Raw genomic sequence first — 10,886 nt, forward strand, 5'->3', positions numbered from 1 at the left:
GCACGAGCCTCATCCTCCATCGTCGAATCGGTCGCCATGTCCGCACTGCCAACGCTCGGCCGAGCAGCCTGGCCGCTCGCATCGTCAACACCTAATGGCATCGGCTGGCTGAGGTCAGACGCCTGCTCCTCGTCCTTCCCCCCCCCGGATGACTACCTCCTTCTTCCAACAGCTCCTGTGTAAAACCCCTCCCTAGCCGGGTATTTCCTAAGTCTCCCTTGGCCATTGAGAACCTAGAAAACGCACGCCTAGGAAAGAAGTTTATTTTAAAATCCTATTTAAAGAATAAAATTGTAGTTTAAAACATACTTATAGATATATGTGTTTAATTTTTTTTCTTAACTATAATAAGTTCATTGTATAATCAAAAAAAAAAAAATATAGTTTCCTTTCTTGGAGTAAATTATAAAATCCATAGTAAGACTTACTAGAACATAAACACTTTTATAAAATTTACTAGCAATTTGATTTCCTTTATTAATACAACATATTTACTCCATTATAGAACATGGACATAATTACTACATTATGAAATATGAACATAATTACTACACTAAATATTAGCAAAACCATTCAATAGTTATCATTAAAGCATCCCCTCATGCTCATAGCGTCCCTTGGAATCCTCTCCCAGCTTCATGCCTTAATCCGTACCTGCAAAACATTTTAAAACATTTCGTGGGGTGAGCGCTAATCGCTCAGTAAGGAATATGGCCATTTATAAACTATTAAGGTTCATTATACAAGTAAATTACTTAGGACTTTACCTACCTACAAAACATGACCTTCATTCTTTGACATAACAAGTTCATAAAACATATCATACATTTTGGACTTTTCTCATGAACATAAGTCATAACATAACCATACATAATATAACATAGAACATAAATGACTTATGAAATATTCATGTACATGGCATGCTTATTTGTTTTGTCTATATACTTGACGGTTTCATTAGTCTTTGTTATCCGATCGGATTCATTTGAACCATTACCTTGTTCTTGGTCGTCACCTCAAAGGACTCATGGTTTCCATAAGAATTCCATTCCTCTGATCTTGGTTTATACCTCAAGAGACTCATGGAATTCATTCATTAACATTTCATAATTTTTTTCATAAGACAACTAAATAAGCTATATGCATTACCATTATGAATGCAAACATATGGACTAACATCTCCCATGCTCAATCATACTATATTCTCCTACTAAACTTCTTAACTTAATTCATTTAATTTCTCATACAATTCAAGGAATTTTGGTATTAAGTTTATTCAGGGGTTTATTAGAATTAGAAACAAATGGGAATTTCCATTAAGAAGTTGGATGCCATATAGTTCATCACTTTTCAAGCAATTTTTACCTTATCTTCCAATTCGAACTGGTTCTTGCCTAAAACACAAAAGTTTTAGGTCTGTTTCTCAAATTTTTAACACTTCAAGAATCAACTCAATCGGACTTCTATAACTTCAGTTATGACTGATTCAGTGAAGCATGTACAGTATAAGTCTTAAAACAGCCAAATCCGAATTCTATTCATTTTAACCATGTCACCTTCATTTGCACATTCATATTATTTGCCATATCATTCTAAGTATAAAAGGCCATAAAAACCTCCCTTTTTACAGAACCAAAAAGTGCCAAAACATCGTCCAACTACAAATCTCTTAATTGGCATAATCATCCTCCACATGCACACATACACCAATCAACACACCCATTTAAACAATCCATAACCAAAACATAGCATCACACTCATATTAACATAAATAAATGTAAGTTTCATAAACCCTAGGTGTTATCAATTGTAGTCATAAGGGAGATTTTTTCCTTACCTTAGTATTCAAAGCACAAAGGTACTCCTCCTTGGCTCCAAAGTTTCACCTTTCTACCTTACACACATAACCACTTATGAATTTCTCTTTTAACTAAAAAATTCAGAAAAACTAGGGTTTTGAAACTCACCTTTAACCCTGAAATTGAAGTTCTTTAAGGGTGGATGGTGATCTCCTTTGAAAATCAACTTGAAATCCTAAGAAAATTTGAGAATAAAAGCTTGGATTAGTGGCTTTTATGGTGGATTTGAGAGATGAAGAAGAAGATGATATATTTGGGGTCTCCAAGGCCGACTACTCTCTCTTTAAACCTTGTAAATATTCATTCCATTGATACTCTAATGTGATTGGTCAATAAAAGTTAGATATAAAGGTCATTTGGCATAAATTTTTCATATAAGGGCGTTTTGGTCATTTCCACCACAACATAAAGATAAGTACTCATTTAATGCCATTTGACTTCTTTAAAACATTTAACCATTAAGCAATTCTATTAGGTAAATGACTAATTTACCCTTGGTGCACTTTTATGGACACTTAAATCATATGGTTTTGTATGAAAAGACCATTATACCCTTGGTTACCGTTTATGCCATTTAACCTTATCAATCAACTTTATGACCATTCTACCCTCATTTCTCTTCAATGACCTCACCCTTTATACTTTATAATGGCCACATCTCGAAATACATGTAAATTGACCATTTTACCCTTCCATTCAAAAAAGAAAATTATTTGAAAAGGTAAATTTCATACCTTAGGGCATCAGAATAATAACGTGGGGTTTACATCCTGCATGAGCAGGATGTCTTCATCCGGATCCCAATGAGAGGTCCGTCCTTCCTTGAACTCCAGCATGAGCTCACCTCGGGCTTTAATGATAGCATCATTAGCAATGGAGATGCACTGCTCCTTGAGAGACTCGACCTCTGCGGTTCTCTCGGCCAACTCACGCCTCAATCTCTCGACCTCATGCTCACTATCCCTGAGGCGCTGCTGACTCTCCTGCTCAGCCTTCCGGGATGCCGCCTCCTTTTGGCGCAAGCTAGTATGAGAACTTGACACATTTTATCTTGGAGGGATGTGGAAAAATAAAATCTGTGTTTCCATCTTCCATTGCCAATAACCTCAAGATTCTACAACACCTTGAGATAAAGGATTGTAAGGTTTTAGAGGAGATTGTTGCCGAAAAAGAATGAGCAAAAGCTGCTGTTAATTTTTCCTTTTCGCAGGTTACCTATTTGAAGCTTTGGAATTTACCAAAACTTACAACTTTTTATCCTAGAATACATATTTGTGAATTGCCGAAGTTAAAAAGGTTGGTGATCAACGAATGTGAACAATCCACTTCAAAATATCTAAGTTTCCAAGAAAATTCATCTCATATTTCAGAGCCAACGTCCCTCCGCTTGGAGCATAAGGTATGAGTCTCTTGTTTACTTCTTTATTGAAAAAGAAAAAAAAAACCTTATATATATAAAACATAAATTATAACTTAATAATTTGTTTTTTAACATCTCTTTCTTTTTTTTAAACAAAAATTTAGAAAAAAGAAATAAAAATTAACGGTCGGTTGGATTTGGACAATTTTGTTATAGAGTCTTGTCAATAAAACTCATTAAAGTACTATGTTTAAATCAACATTTAATAATTCTATAAATTATCAAATGTTTACTAGAAATTATCAATATGATTTAATTTTCGGATATTATCAATTGAAAACAACCTTTTGAAAATTCAAATAATAGAAATTTAGAAAAAGAAAAACTTTTTGAGAAATTCATAGTAATTTAATTTCTATAACTATTTTAAAAAATAAAATAAAGTAACATTATAAATTATTCTTAAAATAATTAAGAAAATGTAAAAGAAAAAAAATTGAAAATTGAAAATGGTTGTAGTGGTGCCTACAACCATTAGATCGCACTTTGCAATATGGGGTTAAAGTCATAGCCATCGATCATGTCTACAATCTAAGGTTGCGTCACAGCCATGCGATTTGTGGCTATGATCTGCATCTGTAGCCGTTTCCATTAGATTGTAGCTTAAATTCAAATAATTTAATAGACAATAGGAGGAGGTATATATTGTAGTTTTCCAAGTTAGTGGGGGCTGAGTAATTTTTTGGTTTCAGGGGGTGTAGTTGGCAAAATCACATAAATGAAACATTTGCTCACAAATTTGATTCATGGTAGCCCTTTGAAGAACAATCTAAATTCATTTAAATAAAAAAAAAAAAAAAATTCATTTGAAAATAATGTAAAAAAAAAAAAAAAAGTATCTTTAATATGTAGTTTTCAAAAATAGTTTTTGAATGCAATTTTTAATATTGATTTTAAATTTAAAATGTTAATGAAATATAATTTACTAGTTTTAAAATAGATTGTAGTTGATTTGTCAAAATTTGATTGGGTTTGGCCTATGACATTTGAGCCAATAACTAAACTTTTGTTTTAAGTATATAATTAAAAAACTAATTGGATTTTGTTTTCGATGGATCTTGTAGATCAATTGAGATTTGGAGGTATTTGAATTATCGGAGGGCATAAAAGAGATTGTATGGCAGAGTGGATCTAAAACTTTTGCGATCGTACATGATAACTCAACAACTATTCCACTTGGATTCCTTCAAAGATTTGAAAATCTGAAAGAACTCAAACTATTATGGTGTGAGCAATACAAGGAACCATTCTTCCCAACTTTTCAGAATCTTGAAGTTCTAGATGTATACGGGTGTAAGAAATTGATGAGTCTAGTGTCATTCTCCGCTTGCTTCCAGAATCTTGAAGTTATTAGAGTTGGCTATTGTAAGAAATTGATGATGAAGTTAATAACACCTTCAACAGCTAGAAACTTGGTGCGATTGAGAGAAATAATCGTAGAGAATTGTAACATGTTGATTGAAATAGTAGAAAATGAGGGAGAAGGAGATGCAACAACGAGTACTAAAATTGTTTTTAATAATTTGAAGAAGTTGTCACTTAGAGGGTTAAAAAGTCTCATATGCTTTTGCTCTGGAAATTACTCTTTCAATTTTCCATCTTTGGAAGAGTTAAATATAGGAGATTGCCCTAATATGAAGACTTTCTCTCAAATAATCTTAAGCACACCAAAGTTATACAAAGTCAATTATGAGAGCCGGGATAAGACCAAAAAAGAGTGGGAGAAAATAATGGAAGTAGAGATTGAGGGGAATGAGCTTAACAAAACCATTCAACAAGTACACAAAGAAAAGGTATTTGTATTCAATTAATTAGTTTAAATATTTATTTTATAATAATATTATGTTTTTAGGGTTAATTATAATAAACTGTTTTTTTAAAGTTAGTTTGTGTATAAGTATTGTAATGCAAATTTTGCCTTAGAATAAGATTCACATATTTCCTTCCAGCATTGGAAGCTTTAATCTAGTGTTATGCAATACTAGGCTTATCCTAGCATAAGGCTCGTCAAAAAGTCAATTTGTTCCAATGGTTGGGCTAATTCCACGTGTCATGTTCTTGTTTTTAACTATCATATTTTACAAATCAACATTAATTAGAGGTATCAATTTCAGCCCTCAGGTGTAATTGGACTAATTACATGGTAATTGTAAGGAAAAAAACAAAGGTTAAATGAATATCTTTTTCTTGCTTAATTTTATATATATAATTATTATATATTTTTTTAAGGGAAATATTAATTTTAATTTGATTGACATGATTTTTCTTTAGGTTGACTTCAATTTGGAGAAATTGACATTAAGTGGAAGGGACATCATGCCGATTTGGGAAGGAGAGTTTCAAGAGAGCTTTGGCAAAGTAAAAACTCTTCAACTGATTAATGATGAATATAACAATGATCAAATTCAAATCCTTCACAAATTTAATAATCTTAAAAAACTCATATTAAAAGTGAGTTCATACGAAGAGATATTCTCATTTGGAGATGACAAGGAACATGCTGGAGCACTCCCAAAATTAAAAGATTTAGAATTGTGAAGACTTTTTAATTTAAGGTGCATTTCAAATCAAGACTCTCGATTGAACTTAGTATCTTTTGAAAAATTGAGGACTTTGAGGGTAAGCTATTGCAATGGAATGCAAAACTTAATGTCATCCTCAACAGCCAAAAGTCTGGTGCAATTAAAAGAGTTGTCAATAAAAAGCTGTGAAATGATGATAGAAGTATTAGCAAATGAGGGAGATATAGAGAAATGTAAAGTTGTTTTTAAGAAATTTAAAACGTTAGAGTTTGAATCATTTAGAAAGTCTTACATGTTTATGTTATGGGAATTACACCTTAAAATTTCCAAATTTAGAAAGCTTATATGTGAGGGAATGCTTCAAAATGAAGACTTTCTTTGGAGGAGGCTTAAGCATGCCAAAGTTGCAATGGTTGAACGATTATGATTACGAGCATATGGGGATGGACATTGATACGATCATACACCTATTACAAAATTGTAAGTATTCATTTACTTAACAATATATTTTTTTACTGTATGTTCTCCTTCGTTTTAATTAATACTAGTCAATTCTCAATAATCTTTATTATTAATTTTGTCTTTAATTAAAATTTCCAAGTGAATCAATTATAGACTATAAGTATATATAGAGAAGCTACAATATTATAATTTATGTTTCCTTAATTTATACATGTTTTTGAAACATATATAAAAGTAGGTGGTGAGGATATTCCTCATTTTCTTGTTTAATTGACAAGTTATGATCCATTTTCTCCAGAGTTTTTTATTTTACTATTGAATTTTTGTTCTTTATTATTATAGATGGTTTAAAGTTATGGACAAGATTCCCAGTTCCAATTGAACTAGAAAATATTGATTATGATGATGAGGAAGAAGATGATGATGATGATGATGATGATGATGATGAAGAAGAAGAAGAAGATGATGATGATGATTATGATGATGATGAGGAAAGAAAATTAGTTTACAGGCAATTATTAGCTGCTCCGTGACAGAGTTAGGTGTCTCTTTCGTTGGTGGCTAACGGCGACATCCGGCAACAGTCAAATCCTCTCTAGTATCCGACTGCGTGGCTTCAGTTTACAGGCAATTTCAAACGAGTCCTATGGACCACGCGCGTCCTCTCCCTTCCGTTTTCTGTAACCCTTTCAAAATCGTCGATGGTCTCGCCAGTTCATCCGCCAGCAATTTAGGTCATTTTCATCGTTTCAAATACTGATAATTAAACCTAATAGAACATATGTATGAATATTTGTTAATTTTTTAATTTCACAGATGAGATTGCCAAGTTGTTCCCAAATTTGTTCGGAACAATCGGCGAAATTAGTGCCAAATGATGTTGATTACGCTTCAAGCAGATTAGAAGTTGAAAACTGACGTCGTATTTGTCTGGGTTCTAGGCGACAGGTGAACACAATGTGATCATCTATGAAGTTGTAGTCTTAAAGCGTGATTTGCTTGAAACGTTGTTTGAAAATATGATTTTTGTGTTTTGTTGCTAGATTACTTGATCCGATTTAGTAGAGGTTCAACAGGGACCATGAAGTGCAAATACATTGAATGGCTTCTGATTATATTTATCCGGAAAGAAATCTGGTACGGTTTAAATTGTATTTCAACTTGTGCAAGTAATAATTTGATATGTATTGATATGGAAATAAACTGTTTATATTTTTAGAAATTTGCTTTTGAATATATTATAAGTTCTAATAGTTTGCTATGAAAATAATTATACCAATAATTAGACAATGTAGCTGGTGGTTTTATTGAAATTGATAACTGTAGAATTTTAAGCGTCTGTGCGTTGCATGTTAAGGTTACATGATTGAAACTCGTGAGACTATTCTCTTAATGATAGGATGATTTGGATGGACTTTGTTTTAAGACTCTTCTTATATATTAGACTTGTTGATGTAATGATGGATACCTTAGCTTATAAAAGTCTTGTTTTTGTTGGGTTTTTAGGCTTAGTCAGTTATGAGCTCAGTAGAGGAGAGGTGCTCGAGTAGGGACTCAATGTATGTTTAAAGCTTGTCCTCCTCTTGTAGTCTTGTTTCTTTTTAAAGCCTTTTTTTTCTTCTTTTTGGCTTGTTTTTCATTTTGCTCAAAGCTTTTGTGGTTCAAAAAGCTAGAAATGGAAGTGCATGTTAGATGCTGATCTTATATTCATATACAACGCACAACTGTTTAAAGTTTTTTTTTGTTGGTTTGGGTTCTGCATGGTTTGGGGCTTTGATGTGTAGTGGTAGTAAAAGTGAAACCCTTTAACCCTTTAGGGTATGTAACATTAAAGTTTAAGGATCTTCATTAACTGATGGAATTGACTACTGTTATGACTGGTGAGGCTGACCATGACTAGCAAAGCAGAGTTTTTGGTTATTAGGAAACTGCAAGTTTGTGAATTTACTACTAAGTGTAGTGGGGGTGAAGATGTTGAAGGGGAGCAGTGGCATGATTATAAATTTTGGGTTATTGCCAACAAGTAATTTTCTGCTACTCGTTTCTTCATTTCGGTCATACGTCTCAACAGTGGCAATAAGGAGCTATGGTAAAAATTGTTTAAAAATTAATAGAGTACAAGAGATAAAAATATGGAGGATAGAAGTGAGAAAATCATAACTTCAGGGTACACATGATTGTGAGAATGTTAAAACGGACCAATGACGTGCTCGAATATGCTGCAAGTACGTGATTCAGAAGAAATATGTAAATCCATTAATATGCTTATCTCTTAGTCATCTTAGTATAAGTCTCTGGGGCTCTGATTGCTACTTTTTTATGTTTCTTGCATGCCATCAGTCCCTAATTGAAGTTTGTAGTTCAAGAGATTTTTGAACTTTGTCACCTTTGTCCTATATGGATTCTTTTGAACAAACATTATTTAGTCAATGCTCAACTTTACGCTCATAGGTGTCAGAAGTTCAAACTTTGTCCACTAATATATTGATTTGTTGTTTTTAGGAATTGTACTTGATCCTGACAAATGCAGCCTACTTACCTTGGGAGAGAAAACATAACTGGTTTATGACATTGCTCAATATGGCAATTGCCACAGAGATTCTTAGCTCATCCAGCCACAGGAAGCTTTTTGAAATTGAATAGAGGCTATGCTGAACTTCAAATGATAGGCTTTACTAAAGTTAGTTTTTCATAAGTCTTTGAGGAATAGCATGGACAATTTTCATGCCTCTTTGGCCAAAACCCAACAACTGAAATTTTGTTGTATTTTTTCAATTAGTTATTGTGCACGCTCTTAGACTTTCTTTCTCCAATAACATCAATTTAAATTTTCTTCCATCTCCTATTAAACAATTGAGTTGCTGATATGATGATATATTTGCTTTTTTATACAACAGATTTACTTTTATCTTTGTCTACAAAAATGTCTCATTTCATTTTTTAAATGTCATTAGGAAATCTTGCTAGCTATGTATAAATGTTGACTTCATTATCCTCAATCGCTAGGAAAATCAGTTGAAAGCTTGTTTCTTGGCTACTGCTTGAAGCAAGGGACACATACACAGGTATCATTTTCCATGAATTGTTTTGATATTTTCTCTATTCCTACTATTCTATCTATTCTTTATCTCTGCTCCTCCTCCACTATGACTTGGGAAATAAGCGTTTTGCTGGCAAATACTAAAAGATATCGAAGACTACATTGTAGATGTAATCTGTAAACCTGCTGGACTCAGTCACAACCATGGAGCCATATCACTCCAAAAGGTTAATTGATTTCATTCCTTAGGATACTTTTGTCAATTGTATAATACACAATTCTGTATTTGACTCATTTTCCTTTAGAGTGTGTTCTAGAAGTCAAATAATACTTTCTTGCTAATTCCTGTATTTCTATTTACCTCATTGTCTCCTCTTTTATTATTTCAGGATAACTCTTCTGCTTGATTCCACAGGTTGCATCAATGTCTTTTTCATCTTCTTCATTTTTGGTAACGCAAGTTCAGATTCTTTTTCACTTTTTCTATTTCTTTAATTTAATCTTTTTTTATCGGCTCTTTACGATTGCCTTTTGTTTGTTTATTGCAAATGTGGCGCTAAAGCATGAGTCAGCCTAACACTTGACTATGCAATTATAGCATTTCTCTTTCATATATATTATTATTATTTTCTTGAAAATAAAATATTATTAAAAATAACAACTCTCCTAATCAATTCACGGCTAAGAGGAGAGATCATAGAGTTTCAAATTATCCCCTAAATTAGAGAACTTTCAATAGCATTAAACTTCCATAATTCTTGAATCTCATGCTTCAGGATCCTATGAAAGAGTACCTAAAACTATCAAGCATATCCAATAAGATTCTCACGCCCAGACAGCTAAGGATTGAATTGATTTAAAAAAGGGCACCATAAAAGCATCACATTTAATATCTCTGTAAGAACTTGAATATTAAAAACAAAATTAAATCTTATATACTTTTTATGTTTCTTGCATGCCACCAGTCACTAATTAAAGTTTGTAGTTGAGATTTTTGAACTTTATCACCTTTGTCCTATATGGATTTTTTTTGAACAAACATTACTTAGCCAATGCTCAACTTTACTATATGTGCTCATAGGTGTCTGAAGTTCAAACTTTGGCAACTAATATATTGACTTGCTGTTTTTGGGAATGGTACTTGATCCTGACAAATGCAGCCGGCTTACCTTGGGAGAGAAAACATAACTGGTTTATGCATTGCCCAATATGGCCAAAAAATTGCCACAGAGATTCTTAGCTCATTTAGCCACAGGAAGCTTCTTGAAATCAAACCGAGGCTATGCTGAACTTCGAAAGATTCATAAGTCTTTGAGGGATAGCATGGATAATTTTCCTGCCTCTTTGGCCAAAACCCAACAACTGAAATTTTATCGTATTTTTTTCAATTAGTTATTGTGCATGCTCTTAGACTTTCATTCTCCAATAACATCAATTTAAATTTTCTTCCATCTCCTATTAAACAATTGAGTTGCTGATATGATGTTATATTTGCTTCTTTATACAACAGATTTAGTTTTATCTTTGTCTACAAAAACATCTCATTTCATTTTTTAAATATCATTAGGAAATCTTGCTATGCA

Source organism: Pistacia vera, unplaced genomic scaffold, assembly GCF_008641045.1.
Source record: "Pistacia vera cultivar Batoury unplaced genomic scaffold, PisVer_v2 Contig351, whole genome shotgun sequence".
NCBI classification, from domain to species: Eukaryota; Viridiplantae; Streptophyta; class Magnoliopsida; order Sapindales; family Anacardiaceae; genus Pistacia; species Pistacia vera.